This window comes from Acinonyx jubatus, chromosome B2 (assembly GCF_027475565.1).
Source record: "Acinonyx jubatus isolate Ajub_Pintada_27869175 chromosome B2, VMU_Ajub_asm_v1.0, whole genome shotgun sequence".
Classification (NCBI taxonomy): domain Eukaryota; kingdom Metazoa; phylum Chordata; class Mammalia; order Carnivora; family Felidae; genus Acinonyx; species Acinonyx jubatus.
This window is the reverse complement of record NC_069385.1, coordinates 146,656,552-146,674,715: the sequence shown is the minus strand read 5'-3', so window position 1 is coordinate 146,674,715 and position 18,164 is coordinate 146,656,552. Positions and strand designations below refer to the sequence as shown.

Sequence of the window (18,164 nt, the reverse complement as noted above, 5' to 3'; positions counted from 1 at the left end):
TCCTTAACCCTTACCCAGGCTGGGGTTGTGGTAAGCCAGCCTGAAACTCCAGATCAGCCTGCACAGATGCATGAAAACATGAGGGTATTGGGGGATATTAACGATGCAGCTGGTCTGCAAAAATTGCCTAACGGTAACAAGTCCATGGAGAAGCAAGCACTCCCACTAGCTTTTCATCTTTCTGAAAGAGTGAACTTCAAGCAGGAACCACCAAGGTATCCCTGAAATTTGGACTCTTCTGGGAGAAAAGAAAGCATTAGGACTCAGGTCAAACCTACTGGATAATACAGTAATTATGATTTCTTTTTTTCTGGCCAGATTGAGAGGCTCCATCCCAGGCCCGTTAATCCCAAGAACAAAACAGGGGGGTTTTAGTGAATGAGGAGGCATTGTTTACAGTTTGGGTTCAGTTCCTGTTTCTCTTGAACTTGCAGCTGTGTAGGGTTTCAAAGTAACCTACAAGATGTCAAAATATCCCGGAGGGAGCCACTCCGTAGTCGGCAGGATTCGAACCTGCGCGGGGAAACCCCAATGGATTTCTAGTCCATCGCCTTAACCACTCGGCCACGACTACGTGACAGACCTGTCCCTTGTTAAAGTAAATAGCCGTGCTGAAGCTTGGTTCTGTTGGTGAAGATCACGTTGCATACCAGAAAGTGCACTTGTAGTCAAATCCTTCCTATTCCTTAATGTCATCTGGATGACTACCATACTGCGGCACCATATTGGCAAGTAAGACTTTCTCCTCAGAACTGAAGGGACTCCTTGTTCTGATGAGTTGTTGGAACGAGTCAGCCTTTGGGGAGGCTGGACGGGCTACGTCCCACAACTGGAACGGCCTTCAACATTCACTGCAGAATTGTATGTGATAGCTACGATGTTTAAAAACCAGAAAAGGTGAAAAGGTGGTGCACGTGCATATATTTTCCCTCTGGAAGGTTCCACCAGACCTGGCTTCAGCTTGCTGCTGTGCGTAGAAATTGAAGAGCTGAACTCGTGGGTTGCAGAGAGCTTTTAGTTTTCACTACGTGTACTTCAAAATAACGTGAGTTTTGCCATCATTATTATTTATGTACATGTTTTCCTGTATCTTGTTTGTATACCTAGAATTGCTGGGTCATATGGTAGGTCGATGCTTAATCTTTTGAAGAGGGGCCAGACTGTTTCCCACATGAATGCACCATTTTCATCCTCCCCTGTGTGTGATGGTTCAGATTTCTCCATATCCTCCCCAACACTTGTTATTACATGGCCTTTTCATTAAAGCTATCCTGATAGGTGTGAAATGGTATGTCACTGGGGTTTTGATTTGCATTTCCCAAACGACTAATGACAGCCAACATTTTCCCGTGTGCTTAATGGCCATCTGTATATCTTTCTTAGGGAAAAGTCTATTTGTGTACTTTGCTCATTTTTTCACGAACTATTTGTCTTTCCCTGGAGTTGTAAAGGTCTTTATACATTCTAGATGCAAGTCCCTTATCCGGTATATGATTTGCAAATCTTTTCCTCTAGCTTTTTGGTTGCATTTTTTATAGCGTCCTTTGAAGCACGATTGCTTTTGATGTTAACAAAGTCTACTTTATCTATTTTTTGTTGCTTGAGCCCTGGTGTCATACCTAACAATCCATTGCCAAATCTGAGGCCTTGAAGATTTCCCCAGTGTTTCCTTTTCAAAGGTTGATAATATTAGAGCTTGTATTATGTCTTTAACCTGTTTTGAGTTAATGTGTGTAAATTGTGTGAGGTAAGGACACAACTTCATTCTTTGGCAGGTGGTCATCTAGGTCTCAGAGCCACCGTTTGTTGAAAAGACCATTCCCACCCCCAGCCCCACCCCCACCAATGGTCTTGGCAGGTTTTAATAAAAAACCAGATGACTGTAGACATATGGCTTTATTTCTGGACTCTCAATTCTATCCCTTTGATTTCACTGTCCTGATCATCATTGCCTTGCAGTTAGTCTTAAAGTTGGGAAGTGAGTCCGCCTGCTTTTTCTTCTTTTTCAAGATTGTTCTGGATATTCTGGGTCCCTTGAAATCCCATGTGAATTTTAGAATCAGCTCATCAATTTCTACAAAGAAGTCAGCTAGCATTCTGGGAGGGAAGATCAATTTGGGGGACACTTGCTATCATAACATTGTTCAGATGCAATCCATAAACATATCTATCTTCATTTATTTCAGTAATGTTTTGTAGTCTTCGGAGTGTAAGTTTTGCACTTCTTTTGTTGAACTTGTTCCTGAATAGTTTTTCTTTTTTCAGGCATTTTACGTAGAGGCATTTACTTTGCCCTTTTTCCCTTCCTTATGAAACATGACAAAGCTGTCTGAAGCCTCCCAGATATAATATTAAGTGCTTAGTATAGTTTACGCAGACAAAACAAACAAACAAAAAACATCAAAAACAGAAAAGCAAACTGTGAAACACAGTGTATCTTTGATAAAACTCCATTTCTGAATGAATTTGATCTTATTGACTGGGGTGTAGTTAACACAAAGTAAAGGCGGAGGGTGTGTCCCTGCTCTTGTGACTTGTGTCCAACTAGGAAGGCTACTCTATGCACATGCAACAGAGCCCACACGGGAAGGGTTTGAATAGCTCTTAGAGACCTGAGTGTAGGGGCGCCTGGCTGGCTCAGTGGGTGGAGCTTGGGCCTCTTGATGTCAGGGTTGTGAGTTCAAGCTCCACACTGTGTGCAGAGATTACTTGAAAATAAAATCTCAACAACAACAAAAACCTCCTGAGGGTGTAATGGCAGCGATGAAGTGGAAGGCAAAAATACAATCAAGCTCGTGTAATATAAGAGGGGGGAGAGGAGAATAAGTTTGTCGATGCCGTTGGCAATACGGATCAGCCTTGAAAGTCATTTGCTTTAGATGGACACCCGCCTGTCTTGGTCTGAGTACGTCGTCAACACACATGGGCATGGCAGTGAGCCTAGTGGTTTCCAAGAAAGCTTCTTCCCTCCTGTGGTAGTGAGTGGGACTTTGTCTTTGAGAAGACTCATGTTGGACTCACGTCAGACAAACCTAGTACAAGTTAGAAGGAATCTATTTGTGACCCACATATCTTCTCTTAGTCATTTTGTGTGCTTCCCAAAACAACAAAATCGAGGTAGCAAGCTCTTCTTCCCATTCAGTGGTCATGAAGCTATTAAGGAAGAAATTATTAACTTATTTTTTGGCTCAAAATCCCACGGCCCGGAAAATAACATTTACTCACCCTCTCACAGAGAGACGCCCACCCCCGGGGGGGCAAAACCAACAATTGTAGAGACCACTGGGGGGGCGGGGTTCACAAACACTGTTAGAGGCCACAGACAGCAGACTGAGAAACCGTCTGCATCTTAGCCTCTCCTTTGTGTCTCCTTTTATTTTAACGAATAAGTTTCATCACTACTACACTGTAATTAAACACAAAGTTGCCAGAGAAATATCGTCTCTGAAACGCGTCTATGTGAGTCATTAACCTCAACTTTATAAACTAGGAGGCCAAGGCACACCCATGCCCGAGGCTCAGGTCCTAGTCAAACCAGCTGTAGGACTTCTCTCACCTTTGCCAGGTGTGAGTTCCTCAATGCACACCCCTGAGACACTAAAATCAGACACACACGCAGGCCCAACAGAGTGGAACAGAACTCTGTGCCCTTGTAATCAGAGGTCACAGGATCCTCTACTCCTCCCTTCCGAACCCAACTCCATGGTCTCCACGGAGAAGAAGCCCCTGGTTTGTCCTTTCCTGCCTTTCTTTCCGGGAGTCACAGACACCTCGTAAGTAGCATTTTACTGGCAGTGCTGTGTTCCTTCTGAAGGACTAGCACATGTAACAGAGGACACAGAGGTTTCTTAAGACATGTGAGCGGAAATGCTGGATTCATGCATCTACTTTCTGCGGACTCTTAGATGAAGCCAGGAAAACAGGAGAGAGCAAAGGACACTCCACGTAGGAATTTACTATTTAGAAAGGACACGACACCAGTTAGATTCGTAAGTGGGGTGATTTGCTACGACAGTGGCTGAAATAGTTTATCAGCTGGACTTTGAGGATTGAAACGGGACAGTCCATTGAGACACACGTTCTGCAGACACAATGAAGGAGAAGTATAACACCAGGCTGAAAGGAGATATATGTGCAAAAAGTGACTTGGGGCACTAGCGGTGATGTGCGTCTTCTCAAAGCGTGTTTTGGCAAAGACAGCAGGAGAGGCATAGAAGCCGGGGGTGGGGGATGAACTACTCTCTCAGTATGAACTCTCTCAGTATCCAAGCGGGAGCCGTGGGAAGGCAGCCTCCAAGATGCACGGATGGCAGGAAGCGAGGGCGGAAGCTAACCATCAACTTGCACCCACGAGGAATTCTACCTTTGCCTTAAGGGCAGCAACTCAGCCCATCAGAGAGACGCGCCCCCCCCACCACCCCCCACGGCGGCACAAGGAGGGGAGAGGGGGGAGCTGATGAGTAATGAAGGCGCACGGCTTCCTGGCCTCTGCCTTCTTAGAAATCGTCCCTGCAAGGGACGGACAGTGTCCTCGGTGCCCAAACAGCTGCTTCCGCTGCCCGGACAGGCGCTCCCCGCCGCTCGGGGACAGGGGCTGCGAGCCTCACTCACCGGCCGCTGCAGACACCCAGGGAGTCGGGGAAGAGCACCTGGAAATGCGACAGTAGTCCCCGAAGCGCCGCAAGGTGCGCGCCCAGGAGACTCCCAACTTAGACGTACCCGGTTGTTTCCCGCATAGACTATCCTTGGCTTCGATGTCCTGCACGCTCAGTGTGGTGCTTTCTACACGCTGCAGATTTGTGGTGTCTTAGCCACTTGCCTCGGGGAACCAGTGAGCCCTTGGACCCAAGGAAACGCGCTCCAAGTGCAAACTACACGCCAGACTTGGAAGATTGTGCCCGGAAAAAAACAACAAAATATCTTGTCGACTCTCCAAATTGCTTACAGCTTGAAATGATAGGTTGGCTGTACTGGGTTCAATAAAACATTATTAAAATGAATTATACTTGTCGTTTTACTTTTTAACATGACTGATAGAAATCTTTACATTAGAGCTGTGGCCGTATTTCCACTGGAAATGCTACTACTCTCTGAATATCAAAACGATGGAGGAAAGTGAAGGGTGGCCCTATCGGGTCGTCTCCACTTCCTGCCTTACATTCTCTGTTGAAATCACCGGAACTCTGGCTCCGGTCCACCAGTGTGGTGTTGTCGGTTTTGTCTTCCTCCTCTACAAGACATCTTGGCAATTTAAAAGTAAAGGGAGAACTCTTTCTAGAATCCCAAGGGCGATGTTTGGAAACCAGATCACACACCCACACTCTGAGAAGCAAAATTCTGCGTCATGGGCCGTCCTGGTTGGGGATCCTTGCTACAGCCCCCAGAACATGGGCTCTGCCCTCCACGGGCTCCTCCAGAAGAAGCATTGGGAATGAGAGGAACTCCCGCTGACAGATCAAAACTCTCCTCTAAGGTATGTTCTTGAACACGTTAAAAAAAAAAAAAAAAACACCTGTCTTTTTTTACATTTATTTTTTAAAGCAATCTCTACACCCCACGTGGGGCTTGAACCAGCAGCCTTGAGATCAAGAGTTGCCCGCTCTACCAACTCAGCCAGCCAGACGCCCTTTTCTGAACACATTTCTGTTTTTAAATTCTGTACTTTGATGTCACATGGGTCACTTCCCTCACCTCTAAAATTAGGAATTGTTTCCACAAGAGGACCTGAACATTCCATTAGCTCTGACATTTTAGAATTCGGTTAGGTTCTGAGTCTCAGCCACCAGTAACCTGGATGGGAAAGGAGGAGAGAAGAAAGATGATGCGTTTTGCAAAGAAAGATCAAGTTCACCCTTCGAAACCTGTCTCGTAGGCCCGGCCCAGTCACGTTCATCCCACTGGCACTGCTCAGCCGAGAGGACCTGTCACGGCTCAGCACCACCAGCCCAGTTGACTTGGCGGCTCAAAGTGCTTTTAATTATTCCTCCTGCCTCTGGAGACACACATAAAGGAGGCAGGGATCCGGCCATCCATCCGTAGGGTGGGCACCGTGTTTACGAGGAGTTATGAGGAGCATCCTTGCACTAGGTGCACACGGGTGTGATGACACGGGTGCGACGAAGCAGCCAGGACAGTGACAGGCCGGAGTCTCCAAGGATTGTCCGGGCAGGGAGTCGAGAGTGTTCCTTTAATACACGACCCCCTGCCTGTAATTCGTACAGTGCGGTTCTGCCTCTGAACCGGGTCTGGCTTGAGCCCAGGGAGGGTCAAACTCCTTGTCTTTGGCCCCTCTCTCCCTCCCCCCCACCCCTGTCCGGGGCCCCAGGACCAGCCAGCCCAGCGAGACCCCTCGACCCTGCTGGACGAGGAAAGGGCTTTACTTACTTTCCCTACTTGTGCAGCGGTTTGGATTCACGACTTGGCGACCATCGCCGGGTCGTGGCTTTCCCCTGTATTTGATCCAAAGTTTCCTGGGATGACCTTTCCAGTGGCCAGGCCGTGCGTGGCGGGACAAGCGTCCAGGCGAAGGTGCGATTCCTCGGAGATGCGGACCCCGCGGCCACCTCCCGGGCGGACACGCTGCCGTCCGAGCGGGGCTGGGACCGCGGCGGACTCGGGAGCATCGCGAAGCCTGGCTCCTCCTCGGGGACAGGGACACACCTGCAGGACTGTGGCCGAGCGACTTGCGCAAAAGCGCATGGAAACACGGCGCGCGCGCCTCCTGTCCGGGCAAGCGCGGAGTCTTCCCGCCGCCCCAGAAAGGACCGGGTCGCTGCCTTCCCGGCTCAGGCGGCGACAATAGGATGGCCCCCAGGTGGGGGGCGGGGCGCCGTAGTCGGCAGGATTCGAACCTGCGCGGGGAGACCCCAATGGATTTCTAGTCCATCGCCTTAACCACTCGGCCACGACTACACGGGAGCCGTGGGCCTCATTAGCATAAGTAGCCGTGAGGCCCGCAGGTGTCAGGGGCAGGCGCCAGAGGCAGGCGTCAGGGACAGGCGTCAGGGGCTCGCATCTTCCACCAGGAAGCGCATCTGCTGCTCCCGTCTCTTCCCGTTGGACATCAGCGGGGCGAATTGGCGGAGTCACGCGTCCTTGTCGTGAGCTCGGGAGGACCCCTGCCTCGGGCGGCCTGCCGGAAGGGGCTGGGGCAGGACACCTCCCGGGAGCCCAGCTCCCTGCGCGGCCAGCTGCCGAGGGGACCCGGGAGACGCGCAGCAAACCCACACGGGCTGTAGCATCGGGCCACGGCTCCGTGAGGACAGCGACAGGCTGCACAACTCCAAGTGACCAACCATTTTCAAGACGAGTGTTGGGTTCTGCACATGGCAGAAGACCCCGCGGCCGCTTCAAGGCAGAAGGTGCACTCTGGTTACCGACCGGACATACACCTGCTGTGTCCTCGCGGCCCGTTTCCAAGGAGTCAAACTTACTTTAAAACAAAACCAAAAACCGCGCTGTTCGGAATTGTGACTTGAAAGAGAAGAAGTCAGCAGCAGTTGTCTCTTCGGGAGTCAGGTAGGACTTCTTCCCCACGTTCCTTACCACTTTCAGCCTCGGATTTACTTTATGGAACAATCGTGTTCAAAGCTTGAGGATTTCACGCCCGGACTCTGCCGCGGGAGCCCCCCACCCCCACCCTCGGGTTCATGGGCAGGTTCAGACATCACCTTCCTCCCTTACTCCCTGTGTGGTTTTGCGGGAGTCACTTAAAATCTCTGTTTCAGTGTCTCATGCTTTAAAATGAGAATGTCTTTGTCTACTATGTTGCAATGTGCTCAGAAAGACTGCTGGATTTTATTCCTTTGGCTAAAAACAGAGCTCTCCATCAAGGCAAACTGATGTTTGTCTTCATGGAAGCAAAACAGACACCGAAATATGCACAGCTCTCCAGGGCAGGGCTTTATGAGTTTTCGCCAATCCACACACCATGGTGAGCCAGATGGAGGTAGGTCGTAACCAGCGCCCCAAGAGCTCCCGCCTGACCCCGGATCTCACCCAGATGACCGCACTGTTCACCGAGGCCATCAGAAATGTGCCGGTGAGAAGGGACTAGAATTACTGGGAAATTCAGGGCTCACTGAAGGACAGGTGGTCACAGAGCTGGGCTTGTTAATGGCAACGGGAGTGACAGGACCCTGGTGGAAGCAGGCGGTTACCATGACGACCAGCTGGGCTGGAGGGTCGGCTTCACCAACAGGGCTGCAGAGACAGTTAATAGACCACAGGGTCCTGAAGGGTCAGACAGCCAGTTGGTATGTGTGCTGCATAATCTATATGATCTAGGGATGCCTGGGGGGGCTCAGTTGGTTAAGCATCTGGCTCTTGATTTTGCTCAGGCCATGATCTCAGGGTTTGTGAGTTCAAGCCCTCTGTCCTGCTCTGCATTGACAATGCGGAGCCTGCTTGGGATTCTCTGTCCCCACCTCTCTCTGCTCCTCCTCTGTTCTCTCTCTCTCTCTCTCTCAAAAAATAAATAAACTAAAAAAAAAAAAAAACCCCAATCTATATAATCTAAATTAGCAAGGGTGGATGGGAGGCTGAGAGTGCTTTCCCAGTAGGAAGTCATGATATTTTGACAAGTTCCTGGACCTAAGCTTGCCTTTTTCTAAAAGCTTTATATTTTAAAAATTGTATGTTGAGTCTGAGGATTTATGCTTTTAAGTTCATGTTGTGTGTTTAGTGAAGTTAAACATTCCATTGGAGAGGTTTTCAGTTGCAGGAAGATGGAAATGAAAGCAAACTGTAGTCTCACCCCACCCACAAGCAGCAAAGACACGGGGGGGGGGGGCCCGAATCCATCCCTGCCAGGCTGTAGCAGGGCGTTCCCCTCCACCCCTGCCCCCTGCCCCCGCCACAAAGTATCTCAGAGAGAGCAGAGTACGAGGCTGAGACTTTCACTGCTCCAGGCTTTAAAAAGGCCTTTCCCAGGCCCTGTCCCTAGAGACCCCTTTGGGGACCTGCACTGCCAACCCCACCTGGCCTCTCACCCTCCCCACCGGGGTGAGATTGGAAGAGGCCTAGTGGAGAGACAAGACGTTCATCATTGCTCAGTGTTAGTGGAGGTCACATGGGGGGCAAGGATGAGGCTCTCCCACCCCTCTGATTCAGGGAAGCACTAGAGGAAGCCTCATGGGGACCCAGGACTCCCTCTCTTGCACAGCAATAAGGAGCCTACACCTTGGGTAGCAACAGAGGCTGAATGGGGAACCTGAAATGCTATCGCTCCCTGGCCGTAACCAGAACGTTTCCCCCTTCCCCTGTCAGAGCAGTGTTAGATGTTACAGGGAGCCAGCTAACGCAGAAGGTTTACATAAGATCCAAAGTCTCATGGCATAATACCCAAAATGTCTCGAACGAATTGGACATCACTTGTCACACCAAGAACCAGAAAGATCTTAAACTGAATGAAAAAAAGGCACTCCGTAGCTGCTGTGATGGGCAGAATAATGGTGTCTCCAAATGCCCATGTTCTAACCCCCAACACTTGCAAATATGTCGCCTTACGTGGCAAAATGGCTCTTGAGAATGGGATGGAGATGGAGAGATTATCCCGAATTATCTGAGAAGGCCCAGTCTCATCACTAAAGTGCTTAAAAGTGGAAGAGGGAGGCAAAACAGTAGGCCAGAGATATGGGAGATGAGGACTCCGTCCATCGCTGCTGACTTTCAAGATGGAGGAAGGAGGGCTGCAAACCAAGGAATGTGGTGGCCTCGAAACGATGGAAACCGTTTTAAGCTTATTGGCAGCAAGCAACATTGGTCTTACGACCACAGGGAACCGAATTCTGACCCAGTTGAGTGAGGTAACAGACTCTTCCCTGGAGCCTCCAGAAAGAAATGCAGACCCACTGGCACCTCGATTTTAGCTTCGTGCATCGGGGGAACTATCAAGAGAGAGAAAAGACAACCAGCAGATTTGGAGAAAATATTCATAAATTGTACATTTGATAAGATCGGGTTTCATATCTAGATTATATAAAGAATTCCCACTACTCAACCCAGTGTTAAAATTAGGCAAAGTACTTGAATGAACTTCTCCAAAAATGACATATAAATGGCTGAGAAGCACATGCTCAACATCACTGCTCATTAAAAGGATTGCAAACAGAAATCTCACTTTAATAGAATTACAGCAAGTGAAAAAGTTCACCTTAAAGGGTTATATACTCTATGATTCCATTTATATAGCATCCTTTTGTGTGTGTGTGCGGGGGGCGCGGGGGGAATCAAACCATTTTATAGAGGGGCCTTGGGGAAAGGTCGAAGGGGAGGAGGACAAGGTGGTCCTATATCCTCGGCCCCGGCTAGAATCTTCCCGGCTTCAGTCGCCGAAGGACTCTTATAGTCTTTAATGGGAACACATAGAAATGAGAATCAATCAGTGGTTGCGAGGGGTGGGGGAATGAGGGCGGAGGGAGGAAAGTAGAAGGTGTACCAGGAAAGGGAGGTGACGATGGCCATGTTTTATGTTCACTATATTTATGTCAACATCCTTGTTTTTTACATTGGAGGATAATTTGCAAGATGTCACCCTTGGGGGAAACTGGGGAAAGGGCACAGGAGGTCTCTCTGTATTATTTCTTGGAAGTGCCTTTGAATTTCCAATGATCTCAAAGTAAAATATATACCTTAAATGCACCATTTCTATTATGATTAGGGTTTCCCTTAAAGTCCCAACACTCATACTTAACAAATCTGAATGTAATCAGCATCAGATATAACACAACTTGATTTTAGCCATAGATTCAACACTTTGCTGATTGATTTTGCTCTATCTGTTGCCTTTATTAAGCTAAGTAGCCAGGTGCCTATTTCCACAGCATTTTTGGCATCCTTAAACCTAAGTTTAATAAACAATCATGAGATTGTATTGTTTACCATCATGTCTAATCAGTGTAAGACTACTAGTGTTTACAGTAACAGGTTTACTGTTACTATCCGAAAAGTTATTTTGAGACAAGAATAATAATTCCAGCTATTAAGCACGGAATGAAAATCTCCTTATGTGCTTTATCTATTAAAATACCATCAATTTGGGGCGCCTGGGTGGCTCGGTCGGTTAAGGGGTCGACTTCGGCTCAGGTCATGATCTCGCGGTTCGTGAGTTTGAGCCCCACGTGGGGCTCTGTGCTGACAGCTCAGAGCCTGGAGTCTGTTTTGGATTCTGTGTCTCCCTCTCTCTGACTCTCCCCCGTTCATGCTCTGTCTCTCCCTGTCTCAAAAATAAATAAACTTAAAAAAAAATTTTAAATACCATCTATTAGTTGAAATATGAATGGATTTTCACTATTTCTGGGGTTAAAATGCTTCAATAATTAATAATTTGTGAAAATGGCTAATTTTATTTATGCAATATTAAGAATTAATAAAACTGAATTGATATAAAAAAGATAATATAAATATTGAGAGTTCTTTAGCTAGATAGCTAGCAGTGAGAAGAACATCTCATGAGGTGCCCGGGTGGCTCAGTCAGTTAAGCATCTGACTCTTGATTTGGGCTCAGGTCATGATCTCACGGTCGTGAGACTGAACCCCACTTTGTGCTTTGTTCTGGGCCTGGGGCCTGCTTAAGATTCTCTCTCTCTGTCTCCCCCTCTGCCCCTCTCCCCCACTCATGCTCACTCTCTCTCTCAAAATAAATAGATAAATAAACATTAAAACAGAACATCTCATACTTTTATTCCCCAAAACTGTTTATAAATATTTGCTTTAGAATAAAATGAAGAGTAATAAAGATGTGATTGTATCTTAATTCTTCATTTCTAGAATATTTAAAAATAACTTTAAAAAATGACATTCTATTTTGGCTTTGAGTCTTTACAGAAAAAGCCCTGTTTGAGAATTCTTTCCATCCGCTCACGATAATTTAAAAGTAGAATGTTTACTTTGCCATATTCTACTTTCATGAGGAAGAAAAACTCTAAAATTAGGATAAATCTTCATTTATTCAGATACAATAAAGTCTATAAAGAAAAGGAGTAAGGGTTAGAAACAAATGGGGTCCATCTAAGTTACAAGAGGGCAGTTTTGGGGGGCCCAACTGTGCAGCACAATGAAGAAAAATTTAGCAAATGACGGTAAAACACAATAATATCAATATTCCAATTCTTGACTATTAAACTTTTAACTACAGCACAATTATAATACACCAGTATACTCACATGTCATACACTACATTAAATAATAATGCTATGGGGCGCCTGGGTGGTTCAGTCGGTTAAGTTTCAGCTCAGGTCATGAGCTCGTGGTTCGTGGGTTCAAGCCCCGGATTCTGTGTCTCCTCTTTCTGCCCCTCTCCCACTCATGCTCTGTCTCTCTCCCTCTCAAAAAAATAAATAAACATTTAAAAAACAAAATATAATGCTAATATTGATTTTTTCAATAATATTTCTTTCTTTCTTGCTTGCTTGCTTGCTTTCTTTCTTCCTTCCTTCCTTCCTTCCTTTCTTTCTTTCTTTCTTTTAATCCTAGCATTTAATATCCCTTGTTACAAATGGTTATTGTGTGGCTTCGGCAAGGGACTCAGACAAACACTGATTTTACAGTCATTTATCATTTGCCTGATTTATGACTTCAATGAACTTTGTGTTTAATCTTTTCTCATAATAAATAACTCTACTCTAATTTGACCCTGATCACAATGTCCCATTTCTTATATCATTGCTGTCTATAATTTTAGTTTCATTTTGTTACTACACCTGAAAAGGTAGTAATTACTAATGATATTGTCTTATGCATTCACTGCTTATTTAGATTTTCTCGTGTGTTTCTGAATGTTGTTCTTTATAATTTTTGTATACCACTCGGTCATTCCAATTTCTTGTTCATTCATTTGCTCTCACTTTTGTTGTCTCTACTGTTGAAACTATATATTTGAGCTTTTAGTATCAATGAATAAATTTCCCCTCTCTGATTTTATTTTTTTTATTATTTATTAAAAGCGATCTTTTTCATAATTTACTTCTTAATGATGTAATTCTATTTGCTGTGCTTAATAACCTTCTTTAGAATATATTCTGCTAATGAATCATGACAGATGAGAAAACTACTGGGAGAAGAAAAGTTGGGCAAGTTAGAAAAAGGAATAGTAGGTGACAATCATATTGCTGAACATAGTGCACTAATATGGCGGAGACTTCATAGGTTAGGAAGAAACACCTAGCTATGAACTGCGCATGCTCAAGACGGCAGCCATAACTCAGTCCCCAGCCTCCCGTGCAGCTAGAAGACAGGCCTGTGCCCTCAGCTTTGCCAATCAGATGTCTGAAAGCAAGATCTCTTCCTTCAGAAGAAAGAAACAGATGGCAAAAGTCTTATGCAGAACTGCTTCCCGGAAACAGTAAGTGTAGGTAGATATTTAAGCTGTTCGCGCCAGTAATAGCCTACTGTACCTGGAGACATAGTTCTGCTGGCAGTGAACTCTAGGACTTAAGGCATTATGAGTAATTAGGAGAACGGGGTAGTATAATATAGAAGGGCGAGTGATTATTACTGTGCCTACGCCTTTGGAGGGAGGGAATGACAGCTGAAAGTTATAAATTCCAGCTAAATGCGTGGTTATCGAATTGTGGATTTTCTCTGCCCTAAAACAGTTTCAATTTCCCATGACCCCAGAGCTGACCTAAGTCAAAACCAAATTCATATTATGTATAATTATGTGAGTTTCCCATTAACAAAAAGATGGATGAATGAACTGCGGTATATCGACACAGTAGAGTATTATGCATGAAAGGAGGAGTGAACGAATGACTGAATGAATGGCAGCTACTTGCAACAAAAATAATTTTAGCAATATGTTATTAAGTCAAAGAGTAAGACCCATAAGATCATTTATAGCCTGATACTCTGTATCTTGAAATTAAAATATGCAATTTTTAGGGACGCCCGCGTGGCTCAGTCAGTTAAGTTTCTGACTTTTGATTTTGGCTCGGGTCATGATCTCATGGTCCATGGGATCCGGCCTCACATCGGGCTCTGTGCTGGCAGTGCAAAGCCTGCCTGGGATTCTCTGTCTGCCTGTCCCCTGCTCGCACTCTCTCTAGCTCTCAAAATAAATAAACTTTTAAAAAGGGCATATGAAAAGCTTATACCCATTAGTAAATTTTAAGTGAAAAAGCATATATACCGTTTTTAGGAAGGCAATAGATGAAATAAAAGTAAGGAAAGCACTTTGGGATTACTTCTTGAGGATCTCGGGAACTTCCTTGTCTTGCCTGAACTTGTGGCATACGCAGACATTCACCAGAAAACCAGCTTGCAATCAGAACGTTCAGTTTTATGAAAATAAAACGATCGCAGAGATGTCCTAGGATGCAGTCTGAAAGCCCCGTGATTTCTCTGGAACAAATTCGTCACCGACAGCAATTCTGTGCGGTGGATCAATGTCATGGAAACGACCAAAGGAACACCGCGGAAGTACTTAGAAAATGTATCTGAGTCTTTATTTGCTCTGTCCACAGTGCTTCAAGTTTACATGGGCATCATCCAGTGTTGTTCAAATATCTGAGACAGTTCAAGAAATCCTTTATTTAAAGTATGAATAGATTTTCACAAGTCTTCATTTCTCCGTGGAAAATGAAACACCTCTGAAGTCTGGTTATCGTACCTACTGGACATTATGAAGCCTCATTCTCTCTGGGCAGAAAAGTATTGTGCTCAAGAGGATCTCTTTTCTCCCTCAATTCTGTCGCATCCTTTTGACCCTGCACCAAGTGAGCTCAGGGCATTTTATAGAGCAATCAATCCGGAAAAGTTCAACTCAACTCAAAGTTATGAGCGTCACAGAATATCTGTTAGGTGGGAGAGGAAAATGGGGAGAAAGAGGGAGGTGGTTCTGCACTCCGAACAAGACGGCAGGGAGGCAGTGGGGTCCACACAAGAGTTCGTGTCATCTTCCCCTTCTAGATCACACTCTGGGTTTCATGTGAACCGAGGACTCCCTGACGATCATTCCTAAAAAAGAAAACTTAAAAAAAAAAAAAGGATGAAAATACTTAGGTTCCACCGAGATTTGAACTCGGATCGCTGGATTCAGAGTCCAGAGTGCTAACCATTACACCATGGAACCCCACAGCCGCCGTCGCTCACAGCTCTCCTTCCCGACAGGATGCATCCCCATTTGTGGCCCAGGTTCCTCGGAAAAGCTGACATTTGCGCCCTGGGCAGGTATCAGCCTGCCTCCTGACGCAGGCTTTTCCTCGCGCGCACCGGGCTCTCGGCGCAAAATTCCGAAGCAAATCGGTTTCTAGGGACAGATGAGACAGGTCCTGCTTTTTGTCGCCCTCTGCCCTTTCTGCAGCTCGCCCCCCACCGCCAATCCCGGCCCGGCCGCCCCCGCCCGGCTGCGCAGACGCAGGTGCAGCGGCTCCCCCAGCGGGCGGCCGAGGCTACCCCTTTCCTGAGTTTCTCAGCAGCAAGGCTCCCTGCTGTCGCGGAGGAGATCCTCCCCCCCCCCCCCCAAGGTGGGGACGGTAGGGGACAGAAGCGATCCCAGACTGTCAAGCTGAAGGGCTGAGGACAGAGCGAACCATCTTTCCTGAGAGTAAGTAATCGCCAAGTTCCTGCAAGAGGGAGGTCAGTCCCACATCAGAGAAGGTATGGGGGCTGGTACCAGTCCCTGGGAATTGGTTTAAAATGTTCGTGCTCATTCACAGGCATCTTATATCTTCTCCCCCAACAAAATGCTGCTGAAAAATTCTTCTCTTCTTTCCCAAGATAAAGAACTCAGTAGAGCAAAGATTCCTGGTATATTTCTTTTGCCTCTTGCTTCCAGATCATATCAAATAAAATCTGGGAAGCCTCTTTCCCACAAAGGTGCCCCTAGATACATACATATATCATTTTGCAAACTATTCCAGGTGTTCATGGACCCCAGGCTATGAATATTCTGCATCTGGAGATTCTCTTATGTCACCTAACCTGATCTCTAACTGAATAAAAACAAATTCTCTAAGTAGAAATGAAGCATCACACTGCTGAAGGAGAACCACCTTTCAATTGTGACTAAAATTTTCATTAATCTTTGTCTTGCGAGTGAGGTCAAAGCTGTATCCGTGACTGAAGCCCAAATACTAGCTGGACTGGTTCTCAGGGGGCTGTTGGGGTGCAGATTCCCGAGAAGGCAGTCTGGGGACTCACACATAAGTAGGTCAGATGGAATGGGGACGGAAGGGGGGACGGGCTCATCTTTGTCGTGGGGCAATCGCACCTCTACTGCGTCCTCTCTGAGAAGACCCCTTACATTCTGACCTTCTCCAGGAATCGGTAAAGAAATTGGCATGTAAATGGAAGGCAGATGCCCGACAGCTTTTTCTCTCTTGACTGTCAGTGAGTTTGCCAAATCCTGTGTCATTTAAACCTAGTTTCTAGGCCTGAGCCTGGGTGGCACAATGGGTCGAGCATCTGACTTTGGCGGAGGCCATGATCTCACAGTCCATGGATTCATGGGTTCGATCCCTGCGTCAGACTTTGTGCTGACAGTGTGGAGCCTACTTGAGATTTTGTTTCTCTCTCTGCCCTTCCTCCTCTCACACTCTCTCTCTCACAAATAAACATTTTTTAAAATTAAAAACAAAATAAACCTAGTTTCCTTGGGCTTTTTCCTGTCCACTCACAGAGGCACTGTTCCCCCCAGTCATAGCTATCTCATAAACCATATTCCAGCTGCTTCCTGAAGATTAAGACATAAAGTAGAAAGGATCTCAGAGGAAGATGCAGAAAATACAAATAAAAATGGAACATTATCGTCAAATTAAAGCGAATATTGACTGAATAAAACAATACGAATGTCTTCTAGAGGAGAAAATGAATGTAGAATTTAAATGCACACAAACAGGGGCCCCTGGGTGGCTCAGTTGGTTAAACGCTGGATGGACTTGGACTTCGGCTCAGGTCATGATCTCACTGTTCGTGGGCTCGAGCCCCACATCAGGGAGCTCGCTTCAGATTCTGTGTCTCCCTCTCTCTCTCTGCCCCTTCTTGGCTCAGGCTCTGTCTCTCTCCCCCTCAAAATAAATAAACATTAAAAAAATTAAGTGCACGCAAACAATGGCATTTAAATCAAGAGAGGAATGAATAGAATTAAATTTTTCTAACATTAAGTCCTTTGCATTGTCTGGAAAGATGGTAACATAAGAACTGTTGGGTCAGGACTATATGTGGTGATCTCTAGGCTCACCATTGAAAGAAAAATTAAAAGAACATGCAACTTGCATGTTGGTAGAGAGGAAATAATAGAATAACATAGAACTGTTCAGTCAACACAAAAGCAGACAAGATATAAAAGGGGGAACATAAAAGGACAGGGTAATAAACGAAGTGGGATATATCAGAAGGGACAGAAAACTACACAGAGTAGGATGATCATTTCAACCCAAAACATATTCCGTAATCTGTTGACTGGGATGGGGCGGGAGGGGGCTGCATCTATTTCCAGACCTGTGTGGGGTCCCAGCATGTTCTCCGCGGGAGGAATCACTGCTGTGTGCACATGGCTTTCATCCACCTCTGTACGTGCACATTCACGAAGAGAGACAGAGAGTTACACACACACACACACACACAAACGCCCTTCTAGTCCCCAAGTGGCAGTATTTTCCAAGTTGTTTCATTGTGATTACGCGTAGATGAGAAAAAATTGTGGCATGGGGGGGGGGTCTGAGTGGTCTCCCGTATCTTCCGAGCAGCTGGTTCAGGGCCGGTTTCCTGCCTGCATCCTCACACGGGAGGGAGGTTCTTGTCTCTCATCCTTTTCACCGCGCCAAGTTCAAGTTTCATCCCCATGACGACCGCTAGGGTGACTCTGGCTCCAGGCCCACAGGGATCACTTTCTACTCTACGTGAAATCCACGGGGCGACGGGGACAATGAGGTGGAGGGCCCAGGAGCAGGGCACCTTACAAAGCTGCCCCAGCCCTCCTGGACGTGTGCCCCCCTCCAGCTGCATTGTTGAACAACTGGTCTATTTTAATTAATAATAAACATCTTTTCCTAAATAAACAAGGCCAAGAGCAGAAGACCTTGCTTTGCAAACGCTTTGCAAACACGGAGCTCATCTGTTCCAGAGCATTTTGGCGGTTTTTGTTCGGCGCTGATTCTGGCGTGGCCCAAGGAGACAAACGCCCTCCTCAAAACAAACCTAGACGTTTGTTCGCTGAGGACTAA

At 46.4% G+C, this 18,164-nt stretch overlaps 3 non-coding genes across 3 annotated transcripts; all 3 read right to left on the bottom strand.

The window, feature by feature from the left end:
- Positions 1 to 492: 492 nt before the first annotated feature.
- TRNAS-AGA (transfer RNA serine (anticodon AGA)) lies at positions 493 to 574 on the bottom strand. The gene has a single exon. It is a non-coding gene; the product is annotated as a tRNA-Ser (tRNA).
- Positions 575 to 6,830: 6,256 nt separating this feature from the next.
- TRNAS-AGA (transfer RNA serine (anticodon AGA)) lies at positions 6,831 to 6,912 on the bottom strand. The gene has a single exon. It is a non-coding gene; the product is annotated as a tRNA-Ser (tRNA).
- Positions 6,913 to 14,998: 8,086 nt separating this feature from the next.
- Positions 14,999 to 15,070, bottom strand: TRNAQ-CUG (transfer RNA glutamine (anticodon CUG)). The gene has a single exon. It is a non-coding gene; the product is annotated as a tRNA-Gln (tRNA).
- Positions 15,071 to 18,164: the final 3,094 nt, after the last annotated feature.